Source organism: Pinus tabuliformis, chromosome 5_2 (assembly GCF_031772625.1).
Source record: "Pinus tabuliformis cultivar Carrire ecotype Pingquan chromosome 5_2, CPIR1, whole genome shotgun sequence".
NCBI lineage: Eukaryota > Viridiplantae > Streptophyta > Pinopsida > Pinales > Pinaceae > Pinus > Pinus tabuliformis.
In genome coordinates this window covers 752,089,639-752,110,291 of record NC_142306.1, presented here as the reverse complement: position 1 = coordinate 752,110,291, position 20,653 = coordinate 752,089,639, and the positions used below count along the sequence as shown (strand labels likewise).

Sequence of the window (20,653 nt, the reverse complement as noted above, 5' to 3'; positions counted from 1 at the left end):
TCCGAACCTTTGTTAATTAATGTTGGATTTGATCCGACAATTCCATTATTTGGGGTAGGTCCAACACACCACATTATTTGGGGTAGGTCCAACACACCACTTCCCTTCTGACTCTGAAGCTTCAATAACATGAACTCCTCCATCTGTCATTCCAAGAACGAATTGATTCGGTCCGGATGGATGTGATGCAACGACTAGAGGATAGGCATTACTGCTTCATAAATAACCCAAACAATAATTAAATCATAAATTGCCTTGAACAATAAATTAAATCATAATATGCCCTTGTCAAAAGCCAAATCTGAAAAATAGATGTATCAACCATGACAGAATGAAAGAGCCCATTGACATGGTCATTCCCAATGGTAAATATGCAGAAGGTGCAATGCGATAGTGAGGCCTCAAACATTCAGCACCAAACACTCCAACTGCACCATAGCGGCCTCAAACATTCAACACCAAACACTCCAACTGTGCCATCACAGAAGCTCGACAACTGCACCATCACAGAAGATCGCATAAACTAGGACGCTGTCACATGAATATATGGCACTTGAAATAGGAGCAGATAAGGAATCATGAGGATACCACTGCAATGCAAGCATGTAACAAGGATATCCAATCAGATACAGAAGGTAAGTGACATTATATAACCGTCTATGTTTGAATTCAAGACTGCTTACAAGTACTTAATAGTGCAAGCTCTCCAACTTGGAAGCATCATATATAGTAAGCTGGCTCTCATGCACGACCGACAAGTGAATTTAATCATTATGAAACTATACTGTTGTATCCCCGACTGGTGGTGATGATCTTCCTGGCTTGTCCCACCCATTTATGCACCAGAGACATAACTCCCGACTGGTGGTGATGATCTTCCTCGCTTGTCCCACCCATTTATGCACCAGAGACATAACTGCCAAAAGACGTGGTTGTGAGTACATGAACATTTCTAGTCGGTAAATTTATGTAAACTTTAAAGCGAACATCACAGAGTCACTATATATAATAATAAAAGAAACGATATACTTGGAGCTTAGACCTAGGCATTAGCTCCAGAAGACACCAATACATTCAATACACGTGAAAAAGCCAGGCCTTTGGTTTTCTTTTGGTGACCCTTGAGCTTTGTTTTTACCTATAAAAATTCCAATAAGTTCAAGTTTAAAGGTCATTTTTGGTAAAAGGGAACAATGAAGAAAAATGAAAATAATTTTAAATTTAAATATTTATTCACAGGCAGCACCTCATCAACTAGAACATTGTATGTTTGAATTGATAAATCCTCTATGCTTATTGCAATGATGTTATTGTCCTGAGGGTGGAAAGCCAGAAATGTGGCTCAGGAGGAGGTGTCATGAAAGTTGTCATGACCTGCAATGAATCACTAATTAGCATGTCATGAAACCAGTGATTTAGATAAACTTAGCCTATAGTGAGGAACATTATACAAGAACCTTCTAGAGTGATCCTGAACTGAACACCATTACCCACATAATATGTGAAAGTTGAAGGTGAGACATTAAAGCAGACCAATGTACCAAAACTGAAATTATATATATATATATATATATATATATATATATATATATATATAATTGGAAACATTAAAATGAAACTGGTCTTTAGGTAAAAGTCATATTGAATAAGGAGACCTTGCCACCGGAAGCAGACATCACATAGAAATCATTCTTAGACAAAGATATACAAGCAGCGACTTCTTCTGGATTTGTATCACCAATGTCATTTTTCATAACAATCCCGCTAGCTGGCTACCACATCTATGGTGGAACACTCATTGTAGACCGTGGAACAAAATATTAACTCTTAGTTACGAGTAAATCATTACTGCATAAAATACAGCTGCAAATTATGTATCCAAAAGTATAACAAACAAATAAATAAATAAAACAAGCTAAAACAAAATGGAAGTAAACAACAACTACTAAAAAAACCACACCTTTCTATATGGATTCCAGTCACTCCGCGGCCATTTTCATAGCTTACGAAGAGAATTGGATGCCAATGCTAAAACAGCAATGCCGAAATTGGTGTATATCAGTCTTACTACCTGCAAGAAATAGAAAATTACTTGTTTGAATCAATATCGACAGAAATGTAGCACAAATAATTGTAAGTATGTCAACCTTTGTGTTTTCTGTAATAGAAGGATGATTGCATGCCTTGCTCGCATGCATTGTGTCAGGCAACCTGAGAGACCTACACTGACCCGAATCAGTGATTCAGCCAATTTCCCATTCTTGTTCGTCTGCAACCTCATCTAGAAGCCTTGGTTTAACCTCTGGGATCTGATTCAGTCAATTTCCCATTCTTGTTTGTCTGTAACCTCATCTAGAAGCCTTAGCTTAACATCTGGGGTTCGACTGCTATATATACTATGCACACATGCCTTGAATGCCAGATACATATTCTTGTTTGTCTGTAACCTCATCTAGAAGCCTTGGTTTAACATCTGGGGTTCGACTGTTGTATATACTACTCTGCACATGTCTTGAATGTCAGATAGTTGTTAGAATCAATTTATCATATCATCCTATTCCTATAAAAGATATGCCAAGGTATGCCAAAATAATGGCTAATAGAGCACTTGAAAGGGGAAAAGAACAAATATGCTATATGGAAACTTGAAAGCAACAATATCTGGACTCTGGAGTGAAAGTTTAGAAAATGATAAGACAAATAGAAAATGATAAGACAAAATAAACTGAATATGGCTGGACAAATATGCTAGATTATAAAGAAATAAAGAAATTTGTTAGAATCCATTGATCATATCATCCTATTCCTATAAAAGATATGCCAAGGTATGCAAAAATAATGGCTAATAGAGCATTTGAAAGGGGAAAAGAACAAATATGCTATATGGAAACTTGAAACAACAATATCTGGACTCTGGAGTGAAATTTTAGAAAATTATAAGATAAAATAAATTGAATATGGCTGGACAAGTATGCTAGATTCTAAAGAAATAAAGAAATAAGTGTAGGGGGGAGTTCTTACAAAATTAGTCATTGACATTGCAGGTGGAATTCTCCCTGAACGTTCTACAACACTGGGAAGGGAACCAGGAGCAGTGACTGCAGGAGGCATAACATTCACAATTGAAGTCTCCATAGTAAAAATGATCTAGTTAGAGTCAAAACTTTACTATTAATTAGCAGTGCATGTACATAGCAAATGTGCATGGAAGAAGCAATTTACCTTTGTTTCCATTTTCTCTGGTGGCACCCTCGTTCCCTCAAAGGATCTACTCTACAGCATGCCAATTAAGCGAAATCCCTCATCATTGGCTAAGATCTTTATGCCATTGTCATTCGTTGTGACTGCCAACAGGGAACCATCTTTACTGAAACGAAGGGAACCATCTTACTGAAACGAAGGCCAGGACTAGCCTGCAGCTTTTTGGAAATAACACAAGGATTATACAGTGAGATGTGATCAAGAAAACTTAAAATAATGCGTCAAAACTTTTTGGTCAAAATCACTATCTCTCAAACTCTAAAAATAAACCATCCTCATCAACTTCTTACCGAACTACCCTCAACATCAATTGTTGTCAGGATACTGGTGTTATCCATGTCCCAAAACATTATTTGAAATTCATCACCAGCAGCCAAGGACCTATTCCTAGTTGTATCAAATTGCACAACACCTGAGAAACCCTTCCTAAAACCATAATATGTCCGCTTGATTGTTCCCTCACTTTCATTCCACTCAACCATGTATGAATCACCATTTTTTACTTGTTCCACAGGAGAAGATCCTAACAAAAATACAAATGATTATATACTTCAGAAAGGGCATAGTCTTGACAGAGCAAATATAGAAAATTGGAGAAAGTAAAACTCAGATCCACATGAAGACACTTTAAAAAACTAAACACCATTCCAAGTTGACATTTTACCTTGTTGCTTCAACACTATAAGCCATTGTAGTGCACCATAGGCACGGAGCATTATAGTCCACCCTAGATCCTGCAAGATCATACAACCAGGCTTTGATCTTTCCATCAATAGTTGTAGAAAAAATAAACTGTATATGAACAAAGAATCATAATCTATCTATCCTTAGTGCAATAAAGTATATCTCATATGGCCAAAAATTCACAAGCCAAACATCAAACAAAAATAGGATATGCAATATGTAATGTAACTTCAAAACAATTAGAATTTGATATTACTCGACTGCAATGCACATAAATTGTTCAGGCCTTAAGAAACAAAGTACCTGAATATTTTCTTGCTGGTGAGGACAAACATATTATACAGGTCCTTCATGACATTCAAATGTGTACTGTTGTTGACCAATTATTGCATCCAACAGCTACAAGCACGAACAATTTTTTTTTTCATATACAGGTAAGTAAACAACAACTAGAATGAGTTTCTACACATATGATAAAGCAGATTACCTTGATGGTCTTATCAGCCCCACATGTAATTATGCATATCTGGGAGGAAGGGTGTGAAAAAGAAATACCATTCACACCACCAGCATGTGCATCAATCTGTATAAATTATATCAATGTTAATAAATTATACTATCAATACAAACTTACTTTTATAGACCTACAAGAATGTACAGGTTGGCCTTTAAGCATGTACGCAAACCTCTAGATGTTGTCTCAAATCGCCTGCCATAGGTAAGAATATATGTGAACTATATGCTTGGAAAATACAACTCCTAAAACACATATGCAGGCATGTCAATATCTGAATAGAGGGAGTAGCACACCATTGTATTGGTGCGCAACCAACCAAAAGGAGATCAGAGGAATTTGTAGATGACATTATTGCAAATCACTGGCATTGATGTATAAAGAAGGAAATGATATCAAAACATCTTATTAATAAACACAGAGTATAGATTAAGTTACCATGGACTGCAGATTACCTTGATGGTCTTGTCATCCCCACATGTAATTATGCATATCTGGGAGGAAGGGTGTGAAAAAGAAATATCATTCACACCACCAGCATGTGCATCAATCTGTATAAATTATATCAATGTTAATAAATTATACTATCAATACAAACTTACTTTTTATAGACCAACAAGAATGTGATGTATAAAGAAGGAAATGATATCAAAACATCTTATTAATAAACACAGAGTATAGATTAAGTTACCATGGACTGCAGATTACTTTGATGGTCTTATCATCCCCACATGTAATTATGCATATCTGGGAGAAAGGTTGTGAAAAAGCAATAACATTCACACCACCAACATGTGCATCAATCTGTATAAATTATATCAATGTTAATAAATTATACTATCAATACAAACTTACTTTTTATAGACCAACAAGAATATACAGGTTGCCCTTTAAGCATGCAAGCAAACCTATAGATGTTGTCTCAAATCCCCTACCACAGGTAAGAATATATGTGAGCTATATGCTTGGAAAATACAACTCCTATAACACATATGCAGGCATGTCAGTATCTAAATAGAGGGAGTAGCACACCATTGTATTGGAGCACAACCAACCAAAAGGAGATCAAAGGCATTTGTAGATGACATTATTGCAAATCACTCGCATTATTGTATAAAGAAGGAAATGATATCAAAACATCTTATTAATAAATACAGAGTATAGATAAAGTTACCATGGACTACCCCATCTGGGCTCCAAATACAATGATTCACTGATAAAGCGGGATATTTCACAAGAGCAGCCTAAGAAAACATAACAAAACATGTATAAGAGTTTACCTAAGGCGAGTGCTAATGATCAACTCCAATAAAGAACTCTAAATTCTTTTCAAAATCAATTCATACATGTACATTTTTCCAATTTAAATTACAGAACATCTATTGCATGGGAATCAAACCGAACGAAATTTCCCAAACCTTAAAGTTCCTATAAGCTAATCTTTCTTGAGATGCCACTTCCCAAATTGCAGTGTCACCAACATTTTGTTCCAATCCAACTGATCGATAAAGCCAGCAATCCAAATTTGAACCACTAGCCAGTGTGAACATATTTATAAAGATAAAAGGTACATCTTCCAAATTAAGTTAAGGAATTTATTTAAATGAAGAATTCTATTGAATGGAATTTGAAATCACCTAGCAGAATTGTTTGCTGCAGAGGATGGAAATCCATACTCATAACATTTGAACCCTGATTGAGAGTTTTTGCTTTGTTCGAAAATGAAGAGGGCGATATGTAACAATGCCAACTAATGAATAACAATGTGATACCTGACAACATTAAACATTCCCATCTACTCAAAGATGCAAGGCCTTGTTAATTTTCTTTGATCATATAATATTTATTCAAGTGGCCCACAATTATAATGTTGAGCTCAATAAATTAGCAAATTACTTTGTATTATTAGGAGATGGAAAAGTATCAATTACTAATTATGATTGGCGTTCAATGCTAGATGATTGAACTTAATTGCTTTCCCTAAGATTATTGAAATTAAATGCTTGCTTAGGGCATCTGACCACTCATAACAAGACACGGGCAATAAATTGACTAGTTTGGATGATCATGGCCGATTGAACTGAAATTGCTTGCCCTAAGATGATTGAAATTAAATGCTTGCTTAGGGCATCTGACCACTCATAACAAGACACGGGCAATAAATTGACTAGTTTGGATGATCATGGCCACTGTGAAGGATGATGCCTTCATCCAAGATGTTTTCCATGTATCACACCTAGGTTCTAACTATTATGACTTGTAGAAGATATTAATACTAACAATACTCATACTCTTGACCATACAATCACTCTATGAGAAATTTAGATACGTGGGATTTAATAGAACATTTATACTTTAAGAAGATAAGATTAATATTCAGATCTTTATATAAGTTGTAGCATTAACATTATATCTTATTTGGAAGAGTTGGTATCCTGGTATCAATATTGAGTTTTAGCTATTAAGAGGAATAGAATAAGAACTCAACGAAATATCTTCGAGTATCTTTAACTTTGATAAGGGATGGCCCTATATCAACATGTATTTTCTAATCTTACCTTAGCTCTTTTCTCTTTCCTTTTTATCTTGCTAGTCTCTATTAGAAAATTCTAAATGAATAAAGGGCCACTTCCCACCAACAATGTTGTGGAAGATTTATGGGTCTACTAGTTTTCCATGTATCACACTCAACGAAATATCTTCAAGCATCTTTAAACTTTGATAAGGGATGACCCTATATCAACATGTATTTGCTAATCTTACCCTTTAGGTCTTTACTCTTTCCTTTTTTTCTTGCTAATTTATCTTGCTAGTCTGTATTAGAAATTTTCCTTTGATTCTACATGAATAAAGGGCCACTTCCCACCAACAATGTTGTGGAAGATTTATGGGTCTCCTTGGATGCTAATATAGAGTACTAAAAGAGAATTTAATAAGTTGAAAGACACCATTAAAAAAACTCGACATTGAATATGATCGACTTCGCTAAAACTCAATAATTGAAGAGAATGCAGCAGCTCTTAGCATCCACCACCAATTGCTGACAGATTAAATCAAGCATAAAATATATGGACAAGAGGATGGAAAGGGTGAAGCAAAATGTTGAAACAGAATTGGATCCTCCCAAGACTGCAATTGCAAAACCAGTATCGGTCATTTGGCAAGTACAAGCTCACCATTGTTTTGAGACAAACCAACATTCAACCTTTAATTTAAACTCGAGTAAGGGAAAAAGCAAAGCTGGAAAAATCAAAGTTGACTAGAAGTTTTTCAGCATTTTGGTCTCATTTTTACATGAAGCTATAATATGGAAGCTCTCAACGAGGAGTTTCCAAAAAGAGTTCATTTCTGTTTGAAGTCCTTAACATCACTTATGTCCAATATGTATATTAGATTTGATATGTTGTAACAAAAATTGAGAGGGAAAAATGTATCCACAGATGGAGTTTACCCTTGTCATGGTTACGTGCAAGATAAGCCTCTAATTAGTTCTGGTGGTGGACTATTATTCTCTCATTAGTTCTGGTGGACTATTATCCAATTGTAGGCAGTTGAACGCCAAGGGATACAATAGGCACCATAGAGAGATTCTCACAATCTGATCCATGTGGAGGTAAGCATAAGAGAAGGAAAGGCCCTAAACATTCACATGTTTTGTTTGAAAAAGTTAGGATTGCTTCTATCCACATCAAAGCTCTGGATGGACTCGGTCTTGAGGTTAATTAAGAAATCCAATCAGGAAGATGTTCCAGCCAAGGAGATCAAAGAATTGTTGCTGCAGACAATCAAGATGGATTGTAGTAAATATAACTTACTACACACCAACAAATGCCTTTTATTATTTCAGTCAGAATTTAAACTAGAACACAATAAATTCCCATTGTGGGAACCCTCTATCTAGAGACCTTTTGATATAGAAGATCAAACAAACTTTCTCTGAGAACTTGTGAAGGTTAGCTGAGACAGCCTTGAAGCTATCCACATAGCAAATTGTTTGTAGTATTTCAGTATAGTCATGTCATAGTAATTTGAATTAATAATCTTCTCTGTACTCTTGTAAAGGCCGACATTTTGGTAGTTTATTTAAGAGATTCATAGTGAGGAGACAATTTTTTATTGCAATGCCTCTATATACAAATAAATCTTTACCAAACCCAATTCTATGACTACCATTGATGCTTATGTTTAGTGGATGGTTCTCGATACCTTCTAGGTGATCTTAGGGCTTCCTTCAGTTGCTCATCACACATCAAAGGGAAAGGCTTACTAGTCTCGAGCAAGAACTTCTGGGAGAGACATCTATTGCTTCAACAACTTCTTATTTAGATAGTGGATTTGTGTACATAAGGTCGAGCTATGGAGATTTATAACTTATTAAATTGCACCAGGAGCTAGATGTCTCAAGCACACACGTAGAAGTTTTGGAAAGATATGCAAATATCGATCGAATAACAGGATTTTGTATTTTAGAAGAAAGTCAAGCATAAGGTCAAATTTTTACCTGTTATGGAGGCATTTAAGGAGGGTTTTCTCTCATAGTCCGCAATGATGAGCAAGCATCAACAGAGCTTTAGGGCAAAAAGGAGATTTGGTCATATTTGATAGTACCCGCTAGATTTTCTATTATTATAGTCACAATATTACTCGAATTCTTTTGACCATTACAAGGGGTAATATTGTCTATTTGAAAATTGGAGAAACATTTGGCCATTGAGTTTGATATAAATCCTATTGGTGATGATCCTCTGTAGATTGGATGGGCATATATTTAACTTTATATTTAATATGAGCATAGGGAAATTATTTGATGAGAAAAAGATTCCATTGGGTATGAAAGCTATCAGTCTTCGCACTTCTCGGTCTGGGAATTCAATGCATATGAAAGATCGAAGCCCAGCTATGATGAAATGCAAGGAAGGATCCCTGCAACTACAATTGTATCTCCGCAAAAGAACATGTAGTTGATGTATTGATGAAGTATGAGACTAGCTAAGGATTGTGGTTGTCTCCCTGGTTGAGAGGGAGTAAGGATTTCCTCCCTGATTGAGAGGGAGTGATGAGCACCGTATTCTCCATGTGTCATGCACTAGGCCATGAAGAAATAATGAAGAAGAGATCGCGAGTGAGACATAAGATCATATCACTCTCCACTGAAAAAATTCAATCCTTGATCCCATATCAAGTTGTTGGACACCATGCATCCTAGTCATAGGGAGTATGGCAGTACATGATGCGTCCATCAGTAGTGCTATGGTCCCTAACCATCTTTTCCCAACTCATTGGACAGATGAGAGGTACTTCCCATGAGTCCCAGACTCTATGGGTAGGATGTGTGTCGGGGCATTAGCAAAAGAAGGTGAACCACTCATCCTGCTCATATGCCATAAGAGAAGGTGAACCACTCATCCTATGCATATGTCAATCATAGGGGAAGGCGAACCACTCACCCTACATACATGTCAACCATAATGGGGTATCACAGGGGAAGGTGAACCACTCACTCTGTATCCAGCACACCACTAGGGTAAGGTGAACCACTCACTCTGTATCCAGCACACCACTAGGGTAAGGTGAACCACTCACCCTATGGTCGCTCATAGCTCCAAGAAGTACCCCAGGAGCTCCTAGAGCTCTATGTCCAACTCATATGGGACGCTCATAGGAGGGTCATTCCATGACTCCAAGTCTCTCTTGGAAGGTTAAGAATTTGACTTTCCCCAAAGGCTTCATGAGAATGTCTGCAACCTGCTCATCTATCCTGATGTGATGGCACCTAACTGCTCCCCGTTGTACCATATCCCGGATAAAGTGGTACATGATATCAATGTGCTTGGAACGGTTGTGGAACACGAGATTCTTTGATAGACGAATCCCACTCTGGTTGTTACAGAAGATCACGATGGTATCCAGCACGTGCTCAAATAACTCACTGAAGAGCTTCCTCAACCAGACTAATTCAAAACAGGCCATACTTGCAGCAATGTACTCAACCTCGACAGTGCTTAGTACAACCAATTTTTGATTCCTACTCATCCAAGATATAGAAGCAACACCAGACGTGCTCTTACGATCCACCACACTTCCAACCCAGTCAACATCTGTATATCCATGTAGCCTCAAATTCCCGACAGTGTATCTCAGTCCATAGTGGATTGTGCCCCGAAGATATCTCAAGAGAATTTTGGCAGCAATCCAATGAATGTGATAAGGCTCAACCATATATTGACTCAATGTGTTCACAGCGAAGCATATGTCAGGATAGGAGATGACCAAAAACATCAAGGCCCCACAAGTTGGCAATACTCAGTAAGGTTTGCCAATCCGAGCCCAATAGCACTTCCACATAGCTTCTTAAGTTGAGTTCCATCGGAGTAGTCACGGACTTGCAGTCCACCATCCCACATATTTCAAGTAGCTTCACAATATATTTTCCTTGAGAAAGGAAATCTCACTTGGCTTTTGCTAAACCTCCAACCCTTGGAAATAATGCATCAGTCCTAGGTCCTTCATCTCAAACTTAGAAGCCAACTCCCTCTTGCATTGCTGAATGAGAGGGCCATCACATGTCAAAAAGAGATCATCCACATAAAGGACAAGAATGAGAATGAGAGGTCTGTCCTTTTCAACCTTGAAGTATAGATTCGGGTCAACATCGCTTCTTGTAAATCCTAGCTTTATAAGATAGTTATCGATCCTCTCATACCAAGCCCTAGGGGCTTACATCAACCCATAGAGGGATTTCTTCAACCTGCATACATGTGTCTCACGATCTTGAACCTCGAACCCCTCGAGTTGTTCCACATATACTTCCTCATTAAGCGAACCATGCAAGAAGGCAGTTTTGACATCCATCTGGTGTAGGTTCCATCCTTGCGAGGCAGCAAGCGCTATGATCGAACGAATAGCAACAGGTGCAAATATCTCATCGTAGTCTACTCCTTCCTTATGAGAGAAGCCTCGAGCTACAAATCTAGCCTTGAATTTCTCAGCACTCCCATCAGCTCCAGTTTGATCTTGTAGAGCCATTTCAAAGTGATCAATGACTTGTCCTTGGGTCTAAGAACCACAACCCGGACATCATTCTTCATGATTGACTCATATTCCTCGTTCATCACATTTCCAAACCTGTTGCTTCACGACTTCTTTGAATGTACAAGGCTGAGATTGTACAATGGTACTCATGGAAGCTAAGTGCCCTTGGTACCTATTTGGCTTCTTGCTTTCACGAAATGTCCCCCTCGGTGCAATATGTTTCTCAGCATCTTCAAGAGTATCTTTGAGCAAAAAAGGTCTTTTTCTTGAAGTAGAGGGCTCACTAGGAAGTGGATCAATGGGATCCATCGGACCTTCAACGTCAGGCATCGGTTCATCAGACAGAGGTTCATCTTGCTTTTCTAGATCAGCATCATCATTGTTCTTTCTAGGAATAGGAAGATCTTGGATCTTTCTAAGAGCAGAATCTTCATCGAATAATTCCACTTCCCTTTGACTAGGCACATAAATTCTATATGCCTTTGAAGTTTCAATGTAGCCCACAAACGTTTCTTTCTTCACAGATACATCTTGTTTGTTTCTTTTCTCTTTCGGCACATGAAAATATACGGGACAACAAAAAATTCTAAAATGAGAAACATCATGTTTCTTACCGGTGAAAACTTCTTCGGGTGTCTTGAAGTCCAAAGCTTGATGTGGGCATCGGTTTTGGACATACACAGCGGTGTTGGTAGCTTCTCCCCATAAGAACTTCGGAAGACCTTGATCATGTAGCATGGCATGGGTGGCTTCTATGATAGTACGATTCTTCCTTTCGGCAACACCATTTTGTTCAAGAGTATATGCAGTAGTGGTCTCCCTCTTAATTCCAACTTCTCTACAATACTCTTTGAATTCATTTGACTCATATTCGGTACCATTAATGGTCCTCAATATTTTTCTCTTCTTCCCTGTTTGAATCTCGACCAAGGCTTTGAAAGAGAAAAACCACTTGAATACTTCATCCTTCTTTAAGAAATAGATCCATGTTTTGCAAGAGAAGTCATCCACAAAAATAGCATAATACAAATATCCACCCAAAGATGTCATGGGAAACATACCTGATAAATCAAAATGGACCAATTGAAGAATATCAGTGGTTTGAGTCTCACTTGAGGGGAATGGTCTACTTGTATGTTTTCCAGCTTCACATCCATGACAAACAACTTCATGATTTAAGTTGAATTTGGGCATCCTTGTGACCATCATCCTTACATCGGGTAAGGTTTTGAAGCTAAGATGAGCAAATCTTCAGTGCCATAATTCAGATTGAAGAGAAGTATCACAAGTCATTGCTCCCAACGGACTTCCTCCAACCTGATAGAGACCTTCAACCCTGAATCCAAGAGTGAATGCAACTCTTGGGTTCCTTTGCCAAACACGAACCTTCTCATCAATGAATGTCACCTTAAAACCTTTATCTTCCATCGCAGAAATAGAAACTACGTTCTTTTCAGATCAGGTACATATAACACTTCTTCTAAGCGGAGGGTTTGACCTTGATTTAAGTGAAGAGTAACAATCCCAATTCCTTTCACAGGATAAGTGGCATTATCACCAAGTATAATCTCCATATTTATCTTATTTTCAACCAAGTTTGAGAAAGCTTCTTTGTACCTAGTGAAGTGCCTTGAGGCACCACTATCAATCAACCAATGGTCCAATGTATTCGGAGGAGAGGCGATGGAGAGGGAAAAAATAAGATCAAATTATTTTTTCTTTACAACATTAACTTCTTCATACCTGGTGTTTCTCGACTTCTTGGGAGGACGACCATTTCCATTTCGAGTAGCAGGAGCATTCCTCTTTCCTTTGTTGTTGAACCTGTTGTTCCTCTAATTTTCATTGCCCTTGAAGTTGTTGTTATTGTTGTCATCTCTCTTGGAGTATCTTTCTTAAGAGGACACTCTCTAGCGAAGTGGCCAAACCTGTTGCAATTGAAGCACCTTCCTTTCTTTCCTTCTTTGAATCCCTGTTTGAACCCTTGTCCTTGATTCCTTGGACCAGCGTTATTCCTTCTCTTAGAATGAGCGGAGAAGGTGGTAGGATTTTTTCCATTTGAGGGCTTGTCTCTTTCCATCATCCTTATTTCTTCTTAAATGCATATGGCCAATAGTTCATCAAATCTAAAAATCCTGTCATTGTTGAGGATGGTAGTGTTGAACACATCCCAATCTCTTGTAAGGCCCCCAAGTGCAATAAGGGAGAGCTCTCTGTCACCAACGACTTCACCAATAGATAGGAGATCATTCTTGATCTCGGTAATCCTCATGAAGTAGGATTGGATGGGTTCTCCTCTATCCATCTTAATATCTTTCAGCTTGTTCTTGAGAAAGAGAATTTGATTTGGCATTGTTTACTTTGAACATCCCAACTAGCTTTTCATACATCTCCTTAGATGTTTCCAAATAAAAAATATAGGCAACCAAAGGCTTATGAATGGAATCAACAATAATCTTCTTAGCTTTAACCTCACCTTTCTTGTACTTGGTTTGTGCAGCAACAAATGCATTTGAAGGAGGCTCTACTATTCTTCCTTTTACATAATCCATGGCATCATTTTCTTCTAATGTCAAATCCAAAGTCATCTTCCATGCATGATAGTCGGATTTGTCCTTAAGCTTGTCCTCGGATTTGAAGAAAGATGTAGTCATCATTGGGACTAGTTCCAAGTCCTTGTCCAACAGCTTCCCTTAGTGATTGCTTTGCTTCACTCTTGCTTGGGCTTTGTCTTCACCTGAGTTCTGATACCATGTTAATTTTAGATAACAATGGTATGTTCTATGCTTTAGCACAATTTACTTAATGTTTCTTATCAACCCAATGAGAATTTTGATTATCTTCATAAGTAATCACATTAACTTATACACATTGATAGTAAATGCAAATAGAACATAAAAACATATGCAGAAGACAAGCCAAGACAAGAGAACACAAGATGTGGCAAATGCCAAGGATAAACACCAATGTGGGGAAACCATTTGATCAAATCTTCTATTATTCTTCAATAGTTCAGCAGAGAGAGTACAAATATCATAAATACATGCCCAAAACAAATCCGCCAAACCAACAGTCAAATCAGTAGTCAATGCAACCCTAACCAGAAAGTCAGTGGTGGTCAAATTCCCCAAAACATCCTCCAATCAGCTTAGTCAACAACAGAATAATGCAGCCTGCCAAGGGAGTCAAAGTAAACCCAAAACCAACTCGGTCAACCCAGTCAAAGTGTGTGTAATTTTGCGGTCAAACTAGAAAGTCAATGCAATAGTCAACTCAGTCAAACAGTCCCCAATCACCTTGAAATCCGTGCCAAATAATGTGGCCTATAGAAATCAAAATTTTTCCCCCAAACAAAAGTCAACGCTAGTCAAATACTCCAAGTCAATGTTGGTCAATGCATGCCCTAGTCCTGAAATTTTCAGCCTCCAAAACCAGTCCATAAATTTTCCTTCCTTCCACACGTGCGAAGAAGAGATCCTCCAAGTTGTAAGAACCAATCAAGAGAGGAGAGATAAGATGATGTGATGAGATGAGTGATGTCCAAATCAGAGAAGGGTCACTCTTATTTATACAATTCATTGAGGGTGAGGAGACATCCATTGGGCTTCATGAGCCTACATTTCACTGAGGCCGACCTTGACAATTTGTCCATGAGAAAGAATAAATTCAAAAGTCCATTTCTACGTGTCACAATGGGATGATCTTTATATAAAAATTATACCTCTCGAAAAGAGGAATCCAATGCAATAATCATCTCCATCATATGAGTTGTCCTAAGGTGGAATTTGGCCCTAGTTGCCAATTTTAACACAAAATGATAAATCATTGTGCAAAGAACAAATATTTCAATGTATTAAATGACAAAAGTATCTTATAGGAGAAAAGTATGCCTTACCCATCCTTTGTGCCACATTTATAGAATGTTTAGTGCATCTTCACCATTTCACCTTTGTAGACTGTACAATTGTAGTTCTTCACTACATAAAGAAGCCCTAGTTGCCAATTTTAACACAAAATGATAAATCATTGTGCAAAGAACAAATATTTCAAAGTATTAAATGACAAAAGTATCTTATAGGAGAAAAGCATGCCTTACCCATCCTTTATGCCACGTTTATAGAATGTTTAGTGCATCTTCACCATTATGAAGATCAATATAATTGATTATGAGAGCATAGATAAAACATATAATAAATTGAATAGCAAACAAATGGAGCCACAAATTAGCAAAAGATATTTTTAACTGAAGTGAAGTGCATTGTATATAGGTATGTTGAATCACCTTCATTTATGAACAATAATCTGCATTTTCCATGCTTGCTTCCTTCATTTCCGTTTCCACATCCAACAAACAAAACGAAGACCAAAGTACAAAAAATGTGAACAAAAAAAGCAAAACAAAGGAAAACAAATACAACTCACCCAAAAACGAAATCAAGACCAAACTACAAAAAACAATTAAAAAAAAACAAAACAAAAGAAAACGAGTACAACAAAAAGCATGGCCATGCTCAAACTCAACAAAACATGTAAACAAGAACAAAAAAAAAATTGTGAACATCCCCCCTGCACAACAGCTCTCCTATAGTGTGCTCTCCTCCGTTGAAAGGAAAAAATGTGGGCTAGAAAAGGTTAAAATGCACACACAGTTAGTAATGGTAAGCATATTTCAAAACCAATAATTATTCATAATAAGAAACACACCTCCCCAAGTGTTTGTTTTATAACGATGGACAATCTTTTGTATTCCACTTGCTTGTACTCATCAAAACAAGGCATCTACAACAGATAGAAAATAAGATATTACAATCATTGTATAAGTTAAACTGGAGAGTTAAATGCAATAATTAATCATAATAAGAAACACATTTCTTTGAGATTGTTATATAAAAGGAGAGAGTCCATTTTGTATTGCACGTATTCATGCTCCCTGGAAAAAGCCATCTGCAATAAATACACAAAAAATTATTATATTTCTAAAATATATTAAACTAGAGAGTTTCAATTCATGAACTTGTCACGCAACTTAGTCCAAGTCTACTTATATTCCATGCTATACCTCAAGAAAATATAGATTTTCTAAACTAGATGTACTTCTACTAGGGATAATACAAACAATGTTTTCATAAGAGGTAATCCTTTTAAGAAAATGAAAACATGACTCACTCATCCTCTATGTTGCATTTGCATTGCCTAAGGTATCTTCTCCACTTGACCATCCCAGACACTACAACTGTAGTCACTCACTGCACAAATAAATATTATATATGAGATCACGAATAAACCATGAGAGAAATCACGGCACAAAGAAATATTATATATGAGATCATGAATAAACAATGAGAGAAACTGAATAACAATTATACAAAGCAATGAATTAACCATACACATACTTGCTCACCCTCGATTATGTTATAGCAACAACAAGCATGAACAATAAGCTCTAAAAATGTGAACCCCGGTGTAACTTCTCCCTTTATTTTGTATCAAAGTTCTCGGAAAATCTCAAACCTCACACCCATTACCAAGATCACACTACCCTGAAGCCATGACAAAAGGATAAATCGTTGCATAAACAACAAATATTTTAGTGTCTTAAACCACAATATTATTATGTAGGAAAAAATTATGGCTCACCAAATGTCCCCGCTGCTTTTGTAGAACGTCTAGGGTATCTTCACCACCCGACCTTAATGGACTACACAAAGCATATCAATATATATGAGTATGAGACCACATATAAAACATATGATAAATTGAAAAACAAGTAAAAGGTGTCACAAATGAGCAAAAGATAATTGTGAGTGAAGTGCATTGTGTATAGTTAAGGTGTGTATAGTTAAGGTGATTCACCTTTATTTATGAATGATAACCTCCATCTTGTCACTTTCATTTTCTCTCCCTGCTCCCTTCCTTTCTTTTTGAACATCCAACAAACAAAACCAAATACCAAACTACAAGAAATGAGAAGAAAAAAATACAAAACAAAGGAAAATGAGTACAACACAAAGCATGGTCATGTTCAAACTCAGCAATAACAAAACATGTAGGAAACAACAAATAAAAAATCATGAACTTCCCCTTTGCACATTATCTCTATTGCAGTGTCCTCTCCTCCTCTCCTCAACTGAAAGGGAAAAAAAGTAGGGTGAATAAGGTTAAAATATAAACACAATAATTGGTAAACAAATTTCAAAACCAATAGTTATTCATAATAGGAAACATACCTCCTCTAGAGTTTGTTATATAATGATAGAAACTCCATTCTATATTCCACTTACTCATACTCAACAGAACAAGCCATCTACAATAGATACATAATCAAGATATTAGAATCATTATACATGTTAAACAGGAGGGTTGAATGTAATAATCAATCATAATATGAAACATTCTTGTTTTCAAGTTCTGTTATATAAAGGGGGATAATCCATTATGTATTTCACGTATTTGTGCCCACTGGAATCAACCATCTGCAATAGATACACAATAAAATATTAAAATTCTAATAAAAGTTAAACTGGAGAGTTGAAGGCATGAACTTGTCATCCAACTTAATTCCAGCCCATTTATATTCCATGCTATATCTAAAAATATATAAATCTTCTAAACAAGATGCAATCCTACTAGGAATAAGGAAATCAATGTTAACATAAGAAATGATTCTTTTTGTGAGAGGGATCTAAACATATTTAAACATATTGAACACCCAAAATCCAAGGGGCCACAAGGCTAAAAGGAGAAAAAGTCGAGCAAATGAATAATAATAACACTATTTTGTTGGAAAACAACATGACTCACCCATTCTCTGCATTGCATCTACAATGCCGAGGGCATCTTCTCCACTCAACCCTCCCAAACAGTACAATTGTAGTCACACACTGCACAAAGTAATATTATATATGATATCACAAATAAACCACAAGAGCTTAAATAACATACATATAGAGCGATGAATTAACCATAAACATACCTACCCTCCCTTGGCTAATATTATAGTTGTGACAATCATGAACAATAAGCCCTAAGAATGTAAATCCTAGTATAACTTTTCCATTTGTTTCATATCAAAGTTCTGGAAAAAGTCTTGAACCTCACACCCATAAACAAGATCATACTATCTTAAAACCATGACAAAATGATAAATCATTGTGCAAACAACAAAATATTTCAGCTATTAAGGACAAAAGTATTTTGTAATAAAAAGGATGTCTCACCCATCCTTTGTGCCACGTTCGTAGAATGTTTAGTGCATCTTCACCACTTTACCTTTGTAGATTATACAATTGTAGTTCTTCACTACATAAAGAAAATATATATAGTTGATTATGAGAGCATCAGTAAAACATATAATAAATTGAATAGCAAACAAATGAAGCCACAAATTAGCAATGATTATTTTAACCGAAGTGCATTACATATAGGTATGTTGACTCACCTTCATTTATGAACAATAATCTACATTTTCCTTGTCTGCTTCATTTTCGTTTCCACACCCAACAAACAAAACCAAGACCAAAGTTCTGGAAAAAGTCTCGAATCTCACACCCATGAACAAGATCATACTATCTTGAAACCACGACAAAATGATAAATCATTGTGCAAACAACAAAATATTTCAGCATATTAAAGGAAAAAAGTATTTTGTAGGAATAAAGTACATCTCACAATCTCACACCCATGAACAAGATCATACTATCTCGAAACCATGACAAAATGATAAATCATTGTGCAAACAACAAAATATTTCAGCATATTAAAGGACAAAAGTATTTTGTAGGAATAAAGTACATCTCACCCATCCTTTGTGCCACGTTTGTAGAATGTTTAGTGCATCTTCACGACTTCACTTTTGTAGACTATATAATTGTAGTTCTTCAATACATAAAGAAGATATATATAGTTGATTATGGCAGCATCGATAAAACATATAATAAATTGAATAACAAACAAATTAACCCGCAAATTAACAAAAGATTCTTTTAACTGAAGTGCATTGCATATAGGTATGTTGACTCACCTTCATTTATGAACAATAATCTCCATTTTCCTTGTTTGCATCATTTCCGTTTCCACACCCAACAAACAAAACCAAGACCAAAGTACAAAAAAATGTGAAAAAAAAATGAAATTGAGTACAACACACCCAAAAAAACAAAACCTAAACCCAACTACAAAAAACAAGAAAAAAATCAAAACAAAAGAAAACAAGTACAACACAAAGCATGGCCATGCTCAAACTCAACAAAACATGCAAACAAGAAAAAAGGAAAAATTGCAAACATCCCCTCTGCACATCATCTCTCCTACAACGTGCTCTCTGCTGCTGAAAGGAAAAAAAGTGGATTGAAAAAGGTTAAAATGCACACAGTTAGTAGTGTAAGCATGTTTAAAAACCAATAATTATACATAATATGAAATGCACATTCCCTAGAGTTTGTTTTATAATGATGGACACTCTCTTTTGTATTCCATTGACTAGTGCTCATCACAACAAGCCATCTAAAAAAGATAGAAAATAAGATATTACAATCATTATATAAGTTAAACTAGAGATTTGAATGCAATAATTAATCATAATAACAAATACACCTTTTTTTGACATTGTTATATGAAAGGGGAGATCCCATTTTGTATTGCACGAATTCATGCCCACTAGAACAAGCCATCTGCAATAGATACACAAAAAGATATTAGATTTCGAAAATATTTTAAACTAGAGAGAGTTGAATTCATGAACTTGTCATGCAACTTAGTCCGAGTCTAGTTAGATACACAAAAAAATATTAGATTTCTAAAATACTTTAAATTAGAGAGAGTTTGAATTCATGAACTTGTCATGCAACTTAGTCTGAGTCTAGTTATCTTCGATGGAGGTATATAGATTTTCGAAACTAGATGTACTTCTACTAGGAATAATACAATGTTTTAATAAGAGGTAATCTTTTTGAAAAAATGAAAACAACATGACTCACCCATCCCCTATGTTCTAAGGTATCTTCTCCACTAAACCATCCCAAACACTACAACTGTAGTCACTCACTACACAAATCAATATTATATATGAGTTCACGAATAAACCATGGGGGAAATTAAATATAGGCACTATATATGTAGTCACTCACGGCACAAAGTAATATTATATATGAGATCATAAATAAA

At 36.2% G+C, this 20,653-nt stretch overlaps 2 pseudogenes; both read right to left on the bottom strand.

Moving 5' to 3' along the window:
- Positions 1-479: 479 nt before the first annotated feature.
- LOC149161429 (protein TOPLESS-RELATED PROTEIN 2-like) lies at positions 480-3,135 on the bottom strand (annotated as a pseudogene).
- A 93-nt stretch (positions 3,136-3,228) lies between these two features.
- LOC149161428 (protein TOPLESS-RELATED PROTEIN 2-like) overlaps positions 3,229-20,653 on the bottom strand; it is a 46,870-nt pseudogene continuing 29,445 nt past the window's right edge.